Source organism: Rhinolophus sinicus, linkage group LG10, assembly GCF_036562045.2.
Source record: "Rhinolophus sinicus isolate RSC01 linkage group LG10, ASM3656204v1, whole genome shotgun sequence".
Classification (NCBI taxonomy): domain Eukaryota; kingdom Metazoa; phylum Chordata; class Mammalia; order Chiroptera; family Rhinolophidae; genus Rhinolophus; species Rhinolophus sinicus.
Genome location: NC_133759.1, coordinates 732,047 through 751,650, shown reverse-complemented (window position 1 = coordinate 751,650; position 19,604 = coordinate 732,047). Strand labels below are relative to the sequence as shown.

Genomic DNA, 19,604 nt, shown 5'->3' with positions numbered 1-19,604 from the left:
GTATCGTTTATGCAAAGAGAGTTACACAAACATTCTCAAAACAACTGCGGGATGAAAGTGCTGCTCTGGTCTCAGGCTGTCACTCACTCCCACATCATCCCCTCCCCCACACCTGCTGCAATTCTCTGTTTCTCCCCCAGCAGAGGGTGCAAGATAGTAAACCTTCAAATTATTGCATAAACTTGCATTAAAATCATGCTCATTTACAAATTCAAAAAAAGAAAAAAAACCACGTTAGCCGTCCAGGAGTCAGACATAATCATAAGGAAGAAGCCTACTGACCAGCCAGCGCTGCCTCCGGACGCTGGGCCAGGGCCACGGGTCGTTGGTGAGGGAGTCAGAACAAGGGGGTCAGGACAAGGGAGTCAGGACAAGGGGGTCAGGACAAGGGGGTCAGGACAAGGGGGTCAGGACAAGGGGGCCAGGACAAGGGGGCCAGGACAAGGGGGTCAGAACGAGCACCCCCAGCTCACGAAAGAGAGCTTGTGTGTCGTGAGCAGAGCACACAGCCTGTTCACATCCATAAATATAGCACAATTTATATTCTAAATGCAGTAAAAAGACAGCTCTGCAAACACAGTCAGGAGCTCCCCTAACACGATGTAGCGTAGAAGCACCCTCAGGTATCCTGGACGGCAGCCACAATAATTCCAGAACAGCTACGGCTAAATCAAATGGCCCAACTCCAGGAACGCTCCTGCTTTCCCCATCTTCTTTATAAGCTGACAGGGCACACTGAAATGCTGGCCACAGTTCCTCACCGCTGCCTGTCCCCCAGCCCTTTGTCCCAAGGCTTTTCAGTTCTTCTCACAGACTCAGAGGGACAGACCCACCCTGACCTTGGCCTTCAGGCTTAGCCATCGACTTTTTCCCCAAAGTGATGTTAGCACAGGGACGCTAGCAAAGGCTTGACGTGTGCTTATTGGTGCGGCTGCTCCCCTCCCTTCTGCCATCACCACGAGGACACTGTCCCTGGGTCACTGCTGTGTCTTCAGCCCCCATGTCAACATGCACGGCACAGACTGACCCATCTGGGGCTAGGAGCTGTGCAGCCAGACCCACACTTGGGGGCACATGTGTCCAGCCAAGTAAAGCCAAGTCAGTCAGCCACAAACTCACGAGCATGAGGAAGTGGTGGGCATTTTAAGCCACTGGGTGCAGGGGCAGTTTGTTGTGAAGCACTGAGGTGGTGACAGCTGACAGTCACCAGAACACCCCCTGCCTCGGAAGGAACTGTATTCCACTCACTACACTGTTCCGTTTACTTACTGTGAAAAATAATTACAGACCAAAATGTATGGTCTAGGCACGGGACTCAGAAATGAAAAGAAAACACACTGGCCTTGTCCTGTGAAGGCTCACAGAATACGAACATGTGACAGGGACAGAACGCATAGAGGCAACGTGAGAGAAGTGTGCGCACGGGGGAGCGAACGCTACGTGAGACGAGCCAAAGACCACAGGGTCACCCTGCCTGTCTGCGCGTTACAGGCGTGTGGGAAGGGGCGGTGCTCACGAGTTCACAGCAGGCAAAAGGCAACGTGACTGTCACCCACAGTGGAGATACACACCACACATGACACAGACGTTTCTGATGTGACACAGGCTGAAGTGCATGATATTTCAACAGCTGTGAACTGGTACCTACTCGGCACAGAATCCCATCCCAGCACATAAACCAATAAACACGGGTCCTGGCCGCCAGGTGACTGTGTCCCCACTGGAAGCATTGAACAAGCTCAACACACAAAATATAAACATCGTGGAGATGAGGTAGAAACGGTCCCTGAGCTGAAACGTTTACTATCTAGGGCTTTCCCACAATGACTAATTCAAAGCAGAAAGGAACAAATGTGCGGCGACAAGTTCAGACCTTGCTATGGGGGTTTAGAGGAAGGCAGCCCTGGAACTGTCTCGTGAAGAGACATCACCCGAAAGACGTCTGGAGTGGACAGCCACAGCCTGGCCATGTGGGAGGCCTCCAGGCAGTACGTTTGCTTTCAATGCCAAGAGTAGGTTGTAAAAGTTGTGGTGTATTTTCAATGTTTTATGTTTACCAAACGAATGCTGATTAAATCAACGCACAAAAGCACCGGCTGTGCAAAACTTAACAAACTAATTCGGCCATCCTATGCAGAGGCTTCCTTGAGGTGTTCGTGAACAGGAGACAGCGGTTAAATGGCCCAGTTAATCCTTGGTGGGTTAGGTCTGGGTCTGACGGACGGTTGGGGCTGTGGCAGGAGGGTGAGAAGGTGTGGGAAGGACCCCGTTTGGGCTGGAATCTGTGCTGTGAAATCCCATGAGAGGATTTCGGAAGCCGCCCTCTAAGGTCTGCTCTGTGCTCGTGCAGCGTGCACACGGCCAAGGGGCGCTAGTCACTGAAACAGTGTGACTGACAGGAGCACGTGCATTAGGAGAGGGGAACCCTGTGGCCGAAGGGGGCTTAGCTCACCCTGTGGCCCCTGACGGTGCAGGGATAGGCAGCAAAAGCCACCCAACGTCCCCGGACATAAATGATGACGATACAAGCTCTTCTAACAGGTGCGTCGCGTGAAAAGCAGAACAATAAATTCCCAATCATTATCAAAAATAGACCGAATGAACAAAATGACCTCTGCTGGGTGAGCAAAGCAGCTCATGATGAATGATTCAAAGTATCAGGAAAAGAAGGTGTTTCTCCATCTTTGCATAGGTTTGGGGTGAAAAGCTGACCGTGGGCTGTTCCCATGACTGATTCCAAGAACGACGTGATAGTAACAGTTGTTATATTACAAGAATGCACAGCGATTGAGACACCGCTCTGCCCAAACGCTTGTAAATACTTGCAGGCATTAATTCCCGTGACCCTCACAGAGGTCATGGGGGCAGGGGGGCGGCACCACAACCAACCCAGGATACAGTGAAGGAAACTGAGGCACAGAGAGGTCAGATCTGCAGTCTAGCTCCAGGGCCGGGCTCTCAAGGCCCACAGCCCCCAATCCACAGCCGCCGGGCGCTGCACTCAGGTGGTGCAAAGCCCTGTGGGGTGGGACCCACGGTTCTGTGCTTTGAATAAGCTCTCGGGGGGCGAATGCTACTGGTCCTCACACCGGAGTCTGAGGAGCAGGGGTAGGTGACACCAGATGGAGCCCAAACGTGTGTCCAGGCGGGAAACAGGCACCAGCTCGCTGCCAAGGATCCTTCCAAATCAAGAGCGTGTCTTTGCATCCTGTTTTCTACTGGGCCGTTGCTGCTTAGCAGTTCATGTTTAACGGCCTCGGACAGGTCAATGGGGTGCACAACCTGAGGCTGCAGACGTGCTCACTGGACCGTCACACTGCAGTGAGGGGTGCAGGGGCTTCCGGTACGGGACGTCACATTTGTGGGGACAATTAGCTTGCCATCTGTGCTCTGCAGTGTTCAGTACCTGATTACACCTATGTTGAACAGATAATTAAACATCTCAGAGAACTAGTGTGCTGCGGCCAGCTTAAGCCTTTTCCCTAACAGACGCCCAGGTTTTCCAGACACAGCTGCCTGTGGGACCAAGGCTCTGTTTCCAGACTAGGTTGTGGCCTGAGAGCTGGTAGGAAGGTGTCCTGACAGCGTATGTGTCACACTGCAGTCTCCTGGGAAGGACCAGTGCTCCCTGAGTGGTGACTGACACTCAACAGCCTCCAATTAGGCACAGAATCACCCCTGTTGCCCCCATGGTGGCTGATAAGACCAGCGCGGTCCCCACAACACGCTGAGTTGGGCGTAGAGAAGACAGTGGATGTAGGCCCGGCATCTGATAGGTGCCCACTGTCACTTCCTGCACAGCCTCTACCCTCTTCATTTGGGGACAGGACCTTCCTTCCAAGGCGCATCACAGAACATGTGGTTTGGGGGAGGGGACACCAGTTCCCAGCTGGGCGACGACTCAAGGGTGCTGATCACAGCGTCACCTGCTCTGGTGCCAGCGACGGGCTCAGGGATAAGCCAGGAAGCCAAGTGGGGCCAGGAGTGCACTCACAGAGGGCCGGGCGCACTGTCCAGCCTGTCTCCACTTTCTACGCCATGGGCTCCGAATGCCAAGCCACTCTCTTTTCAGCGGACTCAGAAGTGCTCTCCAAATGCCCCATCTCTGTAAAACCGATGCAGGAGCTGGAGGCTGGAGGCCACCGCAGATCCATCTGGCCAGCAGCGCAGGAGACAAGGGAGGAGGCACGGCCCCCACTCTCCCAGACTTAATGTCCAGAATACTTCCCGACTCAGTGCAGCCCACACGCCTTACCGTGCTAGGTTGTAAGCCCAAATACATCATTCTCAAATTGAGGACAGTGGAACCCCAAACCCCATGCTTTCCGGTTTTCAGGATGACCTGTTCTAGCACAAGCCAGAAACCAGTTTAAAAACCACCGCCTACCTCCCCACGAGTCCCGTTAGCACACAGATGTAGAGAAAATGCACGCGTCTTAGCCACTGGGGCTCAGCACCAGTCATCCAAGCAGAAAAAAAGGCTTCAGAAAACAGGTCCTTAAAACGACATTGATATTTAAAAATCTACATTTAACCAGGGGCGGGGTGTAGATGCTACACGGACTGTAACAGAAGCATCTCTAAGTTGAAGCAGCATTTTCATAACACCACTCTTAGCCTGCGTTTTACAGACAAGCCGCCGGGGTTTTCCTGTGGCATCGCCGGTCTCAGGCCAGGACGGGCTCCCGGTGGCAGCTCAGGGCTTGTCGCAGCCACATCCCTGGCGAGCTGTGCACACGTACAGAGGCTTCTCCGTTCTGATTGGCTCTGATCCTGGCAGCCTTATTAAGAGGCTTACAGGGCATGTGCCCTCTGGGGAGGTAGGTGCAGGGACACGGGAGGGCAGAGTTGGGGTGTTTTCAACCAAAGCCGCTCCTGACGGTGTCAGAACCTAGAAAAGCGTGTGGCCTCAGGCTGCTTACTGTTAAATGCGGGAACCCCCTAACAAAGAACAGTGGGAAAAGTAGATGAACAGAGGGCAAAAAGCAAATTTAGCTTCGAAGGGTCACCAATGAGTCCCAGAGCCGTCTGCATACAAACCCTACCATCCCCTTTAAATAGGTGGTTTAAAAGGAAACCACCTAAGGAAAAGACACCAAGATAAATGAGAACACTGCTTGCGTGACAGCCAGCTGCATACAGACGTGTGCGGGCGGGGGGTGGGGTGTGCTTGTGACATCACGTTGTTCTCTGATAAACACTGCGGCCCACGGCTTCAGGTGGCTTCGGGATCCGGAATATGGCCTGTGGGGCGTTTCCAACAGCAAACCCACAGGAAGGACACAGCCCGCCATGCCCACACACTCAGGGACACTGCCTGTACCTACTTCGTCCAGGAACGAATGAACTTGACTGAGGCAAAATTTAGACAGAACAGCTAAAGAATGAAAGCACTAATTTTTAATACACCTCACGTAATCCAGTACATGGAGTGTCTTTAGGTGTCACCCCAGCTTCCTTATAAATCCAGTGCACCGTACGTGAGTGGAATGGCTGTCACATTCGGATATAGTCATCACAGGCTCACCACGGCCTAGCCACACGGGGTCAGCTTCCCGGCCTGAGACCTGGGCAGTCGTGCTGCTCTGGGTTTAAGGCTAAGCTACAGGTGTCTCAAAACTCTTCATGATTTTCTCTCTGAACTTGTTTGCTAAGTGACACCCAGGGACAGGGGGCCTGTGCTGAGCAGAGGACAGGAGTGTGGCCTGCGGGCCAGACCTTCCTGCGGCACCTGTCACAGATGTGTCCTCGAAGTCCCATAGACCAAGCCGGAGAATTCAGCGAGCCCCACACTGCACGCAAAAGCTGGTTGCCTGAGAAAGCAAGACGTTGGGTGACCCGAGAGGCCACGTTTCCCACCGGAATCGGAATTTTGCTTCCAGGGAAAAAGAGAGCAACTGCACTCGGAGAAATACCGTGGGCCCCAGAGCCCCAGTGACGGGGTAGGTGGAAAGGTACAAATGGGCGTAAGGAGAGGCCTCGCCCCCGGTAGGAGGCCCCTGGCAGCTGCTGTCACTTGGCGCACAAACACCTTGCTTGCTCAGCAGGATACAGAAAACAAGATAGGTCCTTAGAAAAAGGAAAACTGCCAGAGAGAGAGAAAAACCATCCGCTTATCAGAATGTGCACCCTGCTTCTCAGGCCACGTGCTGAGCTCAGACAACCTGGGGAGCAAGAAGGCAGGAGGGGACGTGCCGGCTGGAGAGGGGGGTGGGCAGGCAATTCCACCCACGGAGACGAAACCCTCGCACACTGTGAGGAGGGCTGCTCCCCCTGGGGCCAAGCCTGTCCACGCCCCGGAGTGCACGCACTTTGACTAACAAACGTCTTGCTTTCTGTGCTGCACAAACTGTCTCGCGACTGTATTCTTTCCTTCGAGAAGACAGAGCCGAGGTACAGCATCACTCCTGGGAACACTAGTGCGTCCTTTTCTGTCATCAGTTCCCTCAATTAGTGTGAGAATTCGGACGGCAGGACACTGAGCCACGGGCAGCCCCCCCCCCCTTTTCCTGCTGGCCCTTCCGAGCCTGAGAACCCAGAGCCAGGAGCACAGCAGGGCCCATGTGTGTCATCGCAGCCAGCAAGCGCTGCTGCAGGAGCTCACCCAGCATTTCCAGTGTTCCGTGAGAACAAAACACACGTTAGGAGCGAGGAGGTGCAAGTTTCACGATTTCGGTGATTCTTACTTACATGACCGCTTCCTTCTGTTTTGAACAAGGTGCTGTGATTCCGTCAGCGGCCGCCAGCTGTGTGCACAGGACTGGGCGCTCCCTGCGAGGGGCGCTCTGCTCAGATCAGCTGAGTAATAATTTCCCAGTCCTTTCCGTTCCTTTTACTCCTGTGAGCTTTCCCTGCCAAGTATCCTGAGGATGGAAAAGCCACCAACGGCCCCAAAGAACCCTGCCTAGTGGTCAAAAGAGAAGTAGCGAAAATACTTAGAACCAGCAATGCCAATGACAGTCACAGGCTGTCTCCCCCTGCGGTGTTCCCACTCAGGGGACTCACTGACCCTCCTGTGTTTACTTGTCAAATGACACCCCCCTTGGAAACTGTCCTGGGCTCCCCCACCTTTGTGGTTCCAATTCCCGTCACGGGGGTGTCTGGACGTAACACTCACAGTTTCAAACACCCTTGTGCTGTAGCCAGAATGTCGTCTCATTAACTACATTCACACAGTTGATTAAGGAGTCGTCTCACAGGCTACGTGTCAGCTCTGACGCCTGAGCTGTTCGCACCCGCCTGCAAACCATGGTTACGCTAGCGTCTGGTCACTGTGGCGTTTGTGATAATGGCCTGAAGGTGTTCAAGAGTCACCTAAAGTTTCTCTTAATATTGTCTTTAAAATTGTACTGTAGGATCATTTCATAACCACCGAGGAAACAACGGAAGAGATGGTTTTATGGGAAAATGCACTTGGACACATATCTCGGCCAAAAGATTCAAGAAAAAGCCACCTCTTTGTCATTGTTCCCAATGTTACACATTCTGAATACACTGACCCTCTCCCGCAGCTGCTGGACTTGGTTAAGGGACTGTTGGGACGACGTGCCCCACCCATGACCTTGTGGACCACGAGGGAAGTGTGTCAGCAACAAGTGCTTGCAATTACAATGGCAAAGTCTAACCCCAAACAGCATCAACCCAAAGGAATGTCTCCTCAGGATACGAGCTCTGAGTCTGTCTGCCTGGCTCACAGCAGCGGTGGGTATGGGGACGGCATCTCCTCAGGCACAGTCACTGCAAACGTCTACTCACTTAGGACTTGCCCACCACTCAGCTACTGGGCCAAAGAGGGAAAAAGGAGAAATCGCACATCCAGCAGCCTCACCCTTGGATCAGCTGAGACATGCTGTGTTTGTTGGCTCGGCTACCGTGACAGGTTACTAGTCAGCAGCTTAGAACAATGAATTCATTCCCTCACAGCTCAGGAGACCAGACATCCAAGGTCAGTGTGTGGGCAGTCAGTCCCAGGGGCTCAGAGGGAGGCATCGGCTGCATGCCGGTCCTCTCACTTCTGGGGGCCCCTGGATGTCCCTGGTGGCTCCTGGCTTGCAGCTGTGCAACGCCACCCCTAGCTTCCATGTCACACGGCCATCTTCCCTCTGCGTCTGTCTGTCTGTCTATCGTCAAGGGCACTCTCTCCTCTGGACGTCTGTGCCCCATTCCCCTCCACGTAAAAGGATGCCAGCCACTGGGTTACAGCCCATCCCGATCCTGAGAGACCTCACCTGCATGTAACTATTTACATCTGCAAAGACCCTGTTTCCAAACAAGGTCAGATTCACAGGCACCTTTTGGGGGGGACACAAGTCACGGCACAATGTACCTCAAACTTAGAGGCATGGGTGACTCATATGGGCAGTTAAAAAACACTGACGCCTGGGTCTGGGGCCCAGGGACCCACGCTAGTCAGAGAGGGGAGGCCAGGCACCTGGGTGTCTACGCCCCCCGGGGGTCCAAGGAGCAGCACAGATTTGGGGCCACCAAAGGATTCTCACTATTGGTTTCTCAAAAGGTATTTTAGCATAATAAAGTGTGTGTTTCAACGAGAAAGATCTCTTTTCCCTTAATCGTTTTAACAAAAAGGAAACTGAAAATAGAAAGTAGGTGATCAAAATGAATCTCATGTAGTGAAAAATGATTTTGGAAAAGTTACATTTGATTCATGTGGATTGGATGAAATTGCAATGTGTGCTGTGTGCAGGGCTGAGCGACAGCTGGGGATATGGACACAGGAACCTTAGAAATCAGCTGCTTCTCCACCAACCACTGGAGGAAGGAAAGGGTTCCTCGCGCATGGGCTTTGCTGGGACAAGGTTTGGGACTCACTCGTTCCCCAGGAGCTGCTCAGTTACTAGCAAATGGTGGCGACAGGTCTCTTCTGTGTGCAGGTCTAGTAGCCGTGGAGAGCTGCTCCCGGTTAGGACAGAACTGCCGCACCTGCAGTGCTGCTCCGGGTCTGCGCCTTCTCATATTAACAGAGCATTAGCTTAGCAAAGAAAAAGCCTCTGAATGGGGTGAGCTGGCTGAAATGTGAACTATTGCTTACTTTGACCTTTCCAGAGTTTAAAAGACCTGTTGAGTACAGATGCCTGCAAGTGTTGTCAAATACTGTTTGTCATACTTCCTAGTAGGGTCGTTAGATCTGATGACAGCAACTCAATCAGCGTAAACTCCTTTTCATTGTGTGTCTCCTGTCTTGTAGGCAACGTTTTTTACCGTGTTACCCTGAAAATAAGACCTACCCTGAAAATAAGCTCTAGTTAAGGTCGTCAGCCAGACGGATGCAGTTAGTACGTTATGACGATGTTCCAGAAGAAGATGGCATCACTGTATTTGAATAAACGTAGATTATTGTACATGAAAAAATAAGACATCCCTTGAAAATACGCCCTAATGCATCTTTTGGAGCAAAAATTAATATAAGACCCGGTCTTATTTTCGAGGAAATACGGTATAAGACCCAGTCTTATTTTTGGGGAAACACGGTATCTAGCAGACTGTTTTACTTAGCTCTGTATCAATGTTACAGACTGAATGTGTGTTCCCCACCCCCCCCTTAATTCCTATGCTGAAACCCTAACCCTGGTGCGACGGGATGTGGAGGTGAGCGGGTCAGAAACCCGTCTGATGGATGAATGCCCGAGCAGGGGCCACATGAGGATCAGGCACGTAGGACGAGGGGGTCTACACGCCAGGAAGAGGCTCCTGCCCAGAACCCAACCAGGCGGCAGCCCGATCTCAGACGCCAGCCTCTGGAACTATGAGAAACCTAGGTCTGCTGCTACGGCACCGGCTGTGGTCGCGTGTTACCGCAGCCAGAGCTGCTACAACAATCACAGCTTTCGTCCTTGACACTTCGTCCAAGGTACTTTCTCAGCTAATATTAGCCATCCTCAGTTCAATAAGTTTTTGTTTTTTTACTTCCAAATTCCCCTGTGTTAGCCCATGAATGTTGGGAAGAGAAAAGAACACAAATAGTTACTAAACTGGAAGCACACACTGCTTGCGTAGAGTCACATACATTAGTCTGTACACAGAGCCATCCTTCGCGTGCATGGAATCGGTTTTCCACTCAAGAGCTGTGAACTAAGCAGCCTCGTTTCTTCCCCAGGTGGCCCCTCATCCTTACCAAGTGCAGTCACTCACTGCACCTGCCGCACCTTCCTCCCAAACCGCTCCACCTTGTCAGGCTGTTGCCATCTCAACTCTCCATGAAGCCTACCCTTAGAAAACTGGTCCAGAGGAGCCAGCACTTCTGATCCAGAGAAGAGGCCAGGTGTCAGGGGGCCGCTGTCTCAGCTCGATCACCAGTGAGCTGGAGAAAGGTGCACACCTGTCTGTGCCTTGTTCCCTCTTCTGTATGGGAAATTAAAAGTGACTGAGCTGTACGCCGGGCTCATCGCTGTAAGCCTAGAGGGAATAATTCTAGGTTTAATTCGATGAGCCCCTAACAATTTAAGTAATTTCAACACTGTGTTTAACTTCTGTTCACTGTGTCCCTCAAGTTTGGGGTGTCCCAACTGGCTTACACAAATAGCTCGCTGTGGGTTCGCTGTGGGAACAGCAGCAGTGGCATCGCCAGGGAGCTCGGTGCAAATGCAGGTGTCAGGCCTCAGCCCACACCTGCCGAATCACAGCCTGCATTTTCTCCAGACCCCCAGCTGCATATACATTATGGTTTCAGAGATGCTGGAGTAGGCGGGTGACAAAAGCCACGTAAGCTCACGGGGATGTACACAGAGCAGAGAGTCTGGCATTCGACCCCCGGCCTCCAGGCCATGCCTGGCTACTCACAGCTGTGTCATCTTGGAAGAGAGAGCTTCCAAACAGAGGAGGTCACTTTTCTGGCAGTAAGACACACAGGTTAAAAAATGTCCCATAGGGGTACGTCCTGTGAAGCAGAGAGGACGACAGCAGAGCAGTGTAGACAGGAAGCTGGGCGAGCGCGTCCCTAGGCGGAAATAGACGCGGAGACCTGACTGAGCTCTGTGAACTTCGCACCCTGAGGCAAGGCCACGCTCGGCACCAGCCCTCATCCGTGTTCCCAGAATCCTCCCGTGTGACGCTCTCACCAGAACAGGGAGGAACTTGCTCCAATGAGAACATTCAATGCGCGTTCCCATTTGGATGCTGAAAACTTACTGTTACTCTTCAGTGTGAGTCAAAGAACCATCAGAACTACCCAGCCCGGCGTGAGGATGAGAATTCTGGAAGCAGCACAACACACTCTCGCATCCAGACGTGAGCTAGAACTCTGGGCCAGGAACGCAACTTGCCACCCATGGACCCTAAAAGACTGCACACCCCTTCCTACAGAAACAGTGTGTGTAACTTAGTAACTGGGCTACATTCCCATTTACACTTTTACCCAAGAATATCCGTCTGTGGGTTTACCACACATTTTCCTTCATTTCCCTCAGCTACAGAATAAACAGGCAAACAGATAATGTTATGTGGTGTCGATGGCATGAAATGGCTTCCATATTCCTACACACATAGGGCATCTTAATAACGGGAAGGTGATGTCACACTTGAAAGTGCTTTCATATGAACGGTGCTATATAAAAAGGAAGTTATTATTCTTAGTTAAAATACCCTGGAAAAAAAATAGAGTTGCCATCGAAATGGCTGCTGAACCTTAAGCAGAATTGCTTATAATGCTGCCATCAGTTGAGGCCAAATTCAATAAAAACTCCATCCAGCATCCACACTGAGCAGACCCACATGTGCCTTTAATTTTTTTATTTTTTTTTAATTTCCTGGGCTTCCGGCCCAGAAATTGGAAGGGAATTTTATTTAAACCTGCTCTTGTGTATCAACTTTTAGTAAATATCAGGTTCTCAGCTGACTCACATTATGCTTTACATTTTGAGAAAAGGGAGGAAATAAAATGCTGCCTATCTCTCTATGTACATGTATTATACAGCTCTTACCTGTTCGAGCCTAAAACCGTGGCTTGCACTAACTGTTCACCATTGTTCCTACACATTCTGATGCCCCCCCCCCTTTCCTGCAACCACAGACTCCAAAGTCCATCCAGCTCCTTTCCAGCGCTAAGCAGCTTTCAGCGGCACACATAGTGTACCCCGAGTTTGGAAACGACTATTTGGAGGGGGCGGTGAGGGTTCAGGTTTAGATTTCTCTCTAATGCAGAGCCTTCTCTCCTGTCTGCCTCTGCCATGTTGCTGCCCAGACCAGCTCCCCTCCTTGATGAAAATGCTGGTTTCCTTCCCATCATGCAAGTGTGGAGGTAGGTCCTAGGAGGAAAGCACGCTAGGACCGCACCCTGAGCCTAGTAAGACTAGACACTCCTGTGACAGGTGTGTGCAGGGCAGGACCTGCACCTGCTGGGGCACGGCTCGAGCACAGTTTGCATGTAGGTTTCTCAGTTCCTTCCAGAACACACCAGTTCTACCCACAAAAGCATCCTGTCCCTCCCAGGGGGCTGGTGCCATGTCATTCCCCTTGCAAGAAAAGGATTACTTACAGTGACCAAGAACAAGGGACGCGACCATAGAGGCCCTTTCTGTACCAGTTCTGCTAAGTAGAGAGACCTTAAGGAACCCAAATTACTGCAATGTAATTCTGACGGGAAAAGCACATTATTTTCATTTACAGTAGGGAGCTCGATCTGCCCTTGCCTTCCGCCTTCTAAAAACCTCAATCACCCCAGCTTTTTTCGATCCAGCCATTACTCTTCCAAGGAAGAAGTTTCCTGATAAAGTGAGTGAGAGGACAAAGTGGGGAACATTCGATACCGCTCTGCCCTGTGCTGGGGGAGGGAGAGCTTTCCTGCTGGCCCAGCTCTGGGGTCCCCTGCTCTGGGGTCCCCTGCTCTGGGGTCCCCCGCTCAGGCCTTCACAGCAGGCCCTCCCTGCCCACAGAGGATGGCCGTGCTTGTGACCTGGGTTCCACCTGTCCAGCGGACTACACAGGAGCATGCAGTGGGGGGTATGAGCGAGCAGGGGAAGGGGTGGGCCCAACAGCCACTTCCCCTCAAAGCCCTTTCAGGTCCCCCGCTCTGGGTGAGGGGCTATGTCCTGACAACAGGAGCAATGAGAGGAGAGAGGGCTCCAGCTGGAGCTCTAGTTTGTCTAATTAAACAAACATGGCCAGACCTTTACCATAAACCAGACACATTTTGAAAATGTTGGTTCCTGAGAAGGAATGTACCTGCCAAAAATGACTCCTGGTTACCTGGGTGCAAATTCCAGAGCAGAGAGTAGTTGCGATGCTGGCAGGCCTCTCACACGGGCTGCACTGCAGGGAAAAGCCACAGACTAGACTCCTGCCCAAAAAGCCGGACCTTATAAAGGGGTTCCAGTACCTGAGTTCAACCAATGGGCTGAGCAGCTATATTTTTATTTGCATCTTTAGGATCAATCACAGCAGCTGTACCACAACCAATTAGAATGTGTGATTCCAACAGAGAAGACAATGAAATTTCAACCAATCAAACTGCAAATTTGGTTCTCATTTGCATAGAAACAGAGCAATTAATGACCAGGGCAGCAAGAGGCCTCCCCCTTTGCTGCAGGGACTGATACCTTGGGTTTTCTCCAGAGGCTGTGTCTCCCTGGTTTGCAAACTGTTCACCTGAGTAAAGTTTCTTTTACTGCACTGCCCCCAATTGGGGACTCCTGTTGGCATTCGATTGTTGGCAGTCAGGTTTTGTGGACCAAAACAATGTCAAAGAATTATAAAATTCATCCCCAGCTTCAGTTTTACTCACTAGGACTACTGTCAGTATCCTGGGACATCTTTCTACAAATTGTGAATGCATAAATATGCACGCACAGGTATATAAAGCACAAAAACTGTACTCTTCCTGAACCAACGTCCTCCTCCTAATGATACCTTCTGAAGATCAGCTCAGGCCAGTACCAGTCCATGTGGGGTCTCCGTAGCAGCTGCCTTAGATTCCAGTATATGCCTCCAGGACTTTTAAATTAGCTCGTCTGTTAATGCTGGACAGGTGGTGTGTTACAGTAAAGCTGCAGGAACTATCTCGGCACAGGTACCCTTAGTACCTGGCTGTTCAAAGCAAGGCCTGAGGACCTGCACAGACTTTCATTCAAGTCGGGGTTCTCCAACCAGCCAGTGTCCCGGCCCGAGGTGTTTAGGACACCAAGGTGAGAAGACCAACCTCTGCTGTCCTTGTAGGAAGAGGTCAATTGTGATCACTCTGGTGTCTGACTCCTCAAAGCCTGAGGCAAATTAATTTCCTCCTTAGTAAGTCAGGGCACAGTCACAGATTCAGGGTTGCTCTGCGGAGAAACCCAGAAGTAACTCACTTCAAACCCGCAGCGCACCTTTAAGAATTCACTACCCACTTGCCAGCTAACACTGCAGTCCGCGCACCGGGAGCACGCAGCTGGGTGCAATTCCTACCTTTAACCCCGCGCTCCCCGGCCAGCTGTGCGCGCAGGCGGCCCCCAGCGGCGACGCGGTGCCCGCCGCCTCCCCGCGCTGCAGCCCGCGGCCTCGCAGAGCCCAACGCAGGAGGGAGCCCAGAGTTTGCGCCACGCGGATCCAGCTGGGCGTGGGCGCGGCGTGGGCGGAGTCCGGCGGGGCACGGCGCGAGGGGCGGGGCGCTGGGGGCGGGGTCCCGCGGGGCGCGCTGGGCGCGGCGCGGGCGTGGGCGCGGGGCCCGGTTGGCTGCGCCGCCGCGTGCCCGCCCCTCCTGCCGGTCGTCCCTCCCCCGGGCCGCGCGGAACCGCGGAGGCACAGGCAGCAGCAGCGCGGCGGCCGCCGCCACACGACCGGGCGCGCGTCGGCTGGGACGGCGCGCACCGGGCGGCTCTGCGAGCTGCGGGACCAGGTAGGTCGGGCGCCCCTTCTCGGCCGCCACGGTGACTTGGTGCACCGGCTTCACGTCCCTGGCTCCAGAGTTTGCGGATGCTGCACGGGCTCATCCGGCGGGCTTGCATCCGTCCCCGCGCGGGCAGTTTCGGGTGGGAGACCCGTACCCGCTCCCGCATGGAAAGATGCCGGCGGGTCCCTCCGGCGGGCAATCAGCGCGGCGGCTGCCCGGGAAAGTTGGAGAAAAATACTAGTTGAGAACCCTCGGGTGCAGAGGGAGAATGCTGGTCCCTGGTCGGGCGGCGTGCGACGGCTGTCTGCGGGGGCCCCTCCTGGTGCCGGGGAAGCCAGGGGGAGGGAAGACGCATCGTCAGAGATCAAGTTTTCCGAGCCGCGTCTTGTTTGCACTTTCATCCATGTCGCGTTTATTTGCCAGGTTTTCTCTGACGGGCTGGGGTCCGGGTTGCTGGAGCTCGGACCCGGGTCTCGGCTGCTTCTTGCCTTCTCTGCGGAGCCCCGCAGAGCCCCAGTCGGTGCCGGCCAGGCTCCGCGGCCACAGCACCGCCAGGACCGGCTGTGCTTGCTCGAAACGAACGGAAGCCTCTAGGCTCCGCGTGCGCGAAGCTCCGCATGTGCGCCAGCCCCGTGTCCTTCCCGGTATCGCATTTGCTTATCGATTTGCACCGCGGAGATGCGCCCATAGCCATGATTTAATAACAAACGGTGCCCGCTCCGGCGAGGAGAGCCAGTCTCCCTTCCGAGCCCTGGGGAAGGGGTGGCCAGTCTGGTCATCTTACAGCAGATGTGGGAAAGCAGAGCAGCAGAAAGGCTGGCGGGAGGCATCTGATGTGCCGGAGGGAGGTCAGAAACCCCAGCGAGTGGGTAAATCCAGAAATAATTTAAAATGATTAAGCAAGAATACAAAAAAAGACAGGGAGGCTGTAGGCGCTGTGCTTTCTGTCTGCCCCCACAGAGATGAATATCGCACTGGCTGGCAAAGAATCCTGATCTGTAAATAGATTAAAAACAGGAATTAATCAGAACAAGGACTCAGACCACTTGAGAGATTGAAAGCAGGAGTAATTGCCTTTGAAAGAGCTATTATGTCTCAATATCGCAGTCAAATGTGTTGCTTTTGCTTTGCTACTCTGTTTAGTAACAGTAGCAGCTTTGGCCGCTAGAACCTGGCATCTGAGTTTGTGATTTTAACCCTTGGTGGGTCATGGTCATCGGCGAGGGAGGAAGTTGCAGGTTAATGTTCATAACCCTTTGGGCAGCGTTTGTAAAATGCCTAATATGTGCCAGTCACCGGTTGCAGTGGGGCAGGTTCTTTTCTCGTTGTTCATAAAAGACGTCTGACGTGGTTCAGCCTCCCTAATGGAAAGCGCTGGCTTGCACATTACAAAAATAGAGCCTTCAAGGATGGCTGGTGTTTGGATGCTGGCTGGAAGTCAGGTGAGTGTCAAGGTGTGGTCTGAGGACCGGAATGGACCAGTACCCACCAGGGAAGTAGCACATTGCTGCACTTGCTTTTCGCTGAACGGCAAGGTTGAATGCATGTGTGTGCCCTCCTGTCTGAAGATGGTCTGACCTAGACACGAGAGGCTGAGTGATTGGCAGGGTAATGGATTCGAGCAGCGCTGCCTCAGTCACATTCAGCCCCACATCCCCCTTGCTGCCCGGATACCATGGATGTCAGCCTGAGCCCGTGGAGGCTGCAAGTTCGTTTCTCCAGGAGAAGTCTAACTTTGAACAGCCTTCATGGCCGAGCCACATAGCCCGAGTGTTCCTGAAAACGGCCCCCCAATCTTTAATAGGCCCACAGGGCTGAGTGGTTCCAGCACAGCGCAGGCTAGCTGTGGGCCGCAAGCTGCCGCCTTTGCATGGCTGATTTATGCTCAGTTTTATCACTGCCACATTTCATATATGCCTGGTTATTACAGGCTAATAGCCTCTGTGCTCTGCGAGCAAAATATGTGTCTTTCTCTTTTATAAGTTCCTAACTCCTTCCACGTTCAGGTCACATCTCCCAGCTTTATTTTTCCTGCGTAATTTAAGGGTCCCACTTGAAGTGCTCATTGACTCCTAGGGCTTGTGCTAAAATAGCGTAGAGATGTAACTGCCCCTTTCAAACTGCCAGATGCATGTGTCACTACACTGTGGCCAACGGTGGCGATGCCCTGTGTTTTCCTAGCAGCTTTTCGTGAGTTACTAGCATGTTAATTCTGTGCATTGGGAGATGATCAGGTGGCAGGAGGATTGCCTGATGCTGTGCATGTTTGCTTGCCCTCTCTGGTTCAGTCGTCTCCGCCAGCCTACCCCTAAGCCTTCTGGTCTCAGGGAGTTCTTTGTCTCTTTGAAGGTGATCATGTCTGAGACGCTCCCATGGCTTTCACAGGCACTGGTGCCTCGCTCGATGCTGGTGGACTGTTTCCTTCCTTATACGCGGTGCATTCGATAACCTCCTGTGTGCAAAGATCTTTGCCAGTGATTAGAATGTGGGGCCACAGAATAGTTTAAGACAGCAGATTTCTTTGGAATTCAGCGGTAACTGATCTCCCTTTCAGATCTAATTTGAATACAAATTTCAGAAATGGATCAAGGGTGCTAGCTGGGTTTTGGTTTCAGTCCTCACCCCCCTCTGAGCCCCACCCCATGCCCACTCCATTTCTCTCCCACACTCAGTGAAACATTTCTTTTGAAAATTTGCTGCAGGAGAAATGCACTCCCTGGTTGCCACTGTACGCCAAGTTTCAATCCATAGTCCTTTTTATTTCTCCCCTTTTATGTACATGTTATAAACAAGAAATAAGGGCTTGTAAGAGAAGTGCTGGCAGAACGTTATAGCATCTCAAACAGCACCGCTACTTGGAATGTAAATATTTGTAGAATCTTTACTGTGCAAGAAGCTGCCTTGCAAGAAGTGAGAAAAAAATGACTGTTTTATTAAGTAGGATAAGTAATTGGGCATATTCCTCACTGCAGACACTGGCGCCTTAAGGAGTAGATTACATATGTCACAGCGACCCCAGGGCGCTCAGAGCTGCCTGCATAGCTCAGATTGCACATTTTCTGTATTGTAAAACAGGGGACACACCGGGCCCCTTTCTTGTCCTCAGTCACTTGACTTGGGTTACCTTCCCATTGTGAGGAGACGAGATCTGTAGTGCAAAACCAGCTTCGATGATCCTGCTGGGGCACGAGCCTGCCAAGATGCTTTCTGACTTGGATGAAGGAGTCGGGCCGACTGCAGTTCCTCAGATCCTGTGATCTTAGGAACAGCGCGACTCGGACCTCCCGTGGGCTGTGCTTCTCACTCTGAAATGTTGCCCAGACTGGCCCACTGCCCTCCATGTCCTCTCCCCGATCTTCTCCGGGTCACCTCTTCCCTCCTGGGACCACGGCACTGGCCCCTGCCCCCTCTCTGCTTTCCTCCCCATCACTCTGCATGGCCCTCGGGGCGGTATTTTCATGTGCGTTGAATTAGTGCTCCACTCCTCAAAGCGCCGAAAGGCCGTGTGTTGCTTTCAGAATTGGAAACATTACCTACCCAGCGGGCAGGTTTAGCCTCGGCCCTCCCTCCACACTGGCTCATGCCCTGCCCTGGGGAGCAGGGCCTCCTGGGCTCCCCTTGCTGTCTGTGGGCTGGTGGCCTCTTTCCTGCCTTGGGGCCCATTCCGACCCTTTGCCTGAGAGCCCCCTCCAGCCTCTCCGTCCAGAAGTGCACGTGTGTGTGCATAGGTGTTTGCGCTCACACACGTCTGTGTGCATAGGTGCGCGCTCACACACGTGCGTGTGCATAGGTGTGCGCTCACACACACACACACAGTTTGGCTGCTGCTCCCCCTGCCGGCTCTTTCAGTTTAAATATCCTGGGACTGAGACAGAGCCCTCATTTCCCTGCTCCTCTAAGTGAGGGCTCTTGTGTGCGGCCCTTTCTGTGCGTGTCCCTGCGGCACTTACTTACTGGGCCCTGGCTCTCTTCCCCCATTCCTCCTCCACCCTCTGTCAGCCTCTCCTGAGCAGTTACCACGTCTGGTTTTCTCTGCTGAGAAGCAGCCCCTGGCCACCACAGTCCCTGGAGTTTGCAAAACCCGTGAGAGCGTGCTTTTGGGGGGCGCTGAGTTTGCATCGTGGACCCGAGACCCTGGCAGGAGTGTCCGTGTTCATGAGGTGCCTGCAGCTGACCTTCACGCGAGCTTCTGCACATGGCCCAGGACACCCCAGGTCTCGTGGGTGCTGGTACCTCAAACCCGTTGGCTCAGAGTGGTTCAGCATTTTTCCTCCCAGGCAGGTTCACGTTAGGTGATTTCTTCTTTGCTCTCATCGTTGTCCTCAGGGTCTGTGGCATGAGTGGCTTCGGCACTGGCCTCTCCCTTTGTCGCTGTACCCAGCCAACTTATGAGAAGCACAGGCACAGCCATTGGGGTCTTCCAGGCACAGCCCCGGTCTGAGCACTTGGCCCCTCCCCACAGCAGGCGGGGAAGCCGACTTCCTCCCCACATTCTCGTCTCTAGTCTTTCTGACACACGGTGCTGTTAGCCCACGAGCCAGACACCTTGTGCCATTGGACACCCACTGCCAGGGAGAAACGCCACCAGACAGCCTGTCTGCACGAGACTCCTGCCCCTCGTCCATCCCATGCGGGCCCTTCCAGCCACAGGGGCCACCCCCAGCTCCGGGGTCCTTGTGTCCATGGCCTCGACCCCACGCCCTCGTTCCCACCTCAGCCCATCTCCCCTCAGTTCACCATAGTTTCTGCCCAGAATCCTTCTCTTTCCTTCAGTCCTACCATCTGC

General features: G+C 53.0%; 1 protein-coding gene and 1 long non-coding RNA gene across 5 annotated transcripts in view; one reads left to right on the top strand and one right to left on the bottom strand.

Annotated features, from left to right (window-relative positions):
- Positions 1 to 14,604, bottom strand: part of LOC141567141 (uncharacterized) — a 176,459-nt gene extending 161,855 nt beyond the window's left edge. For 2 of the 3 annotated variants that reach the window (XR_012489537.1, XR_012489538.1), the window contains exon 1: positions 14,395 to 14,534. This is a non-coding gene — a long non-coding RNA (uncharacterized LOC141567141). Of the gene's footprint in view, positions 1 to 14,394 lie in introns of all 3 variants that reach the window. The other variant, XR_012489536.1, reaches the window with a different exon arrangement.
- Positions 14,605 to 14,692: 88 nt separating this feature from the next.
- The window catches only part of CNTN3 (contactin 3), a 186,260-nt gene continuing 181,348 nt past the window's right edge, over positions 14,693 to 19,604 (top strand). Inside the window, exon 1 of one of the 2 annotated variants that reach the window (XM_074312196.1) lies at positions 14,693 to 14,824. The gene's annotated coding sequence lies outside the window, so the exon portion shown is untranslated. The remainder of the gene's footprint in view (positions 14,825 to 19,604) is intronic. The other variant, XM_074312197.1, reaches the window with a different exon arrangement.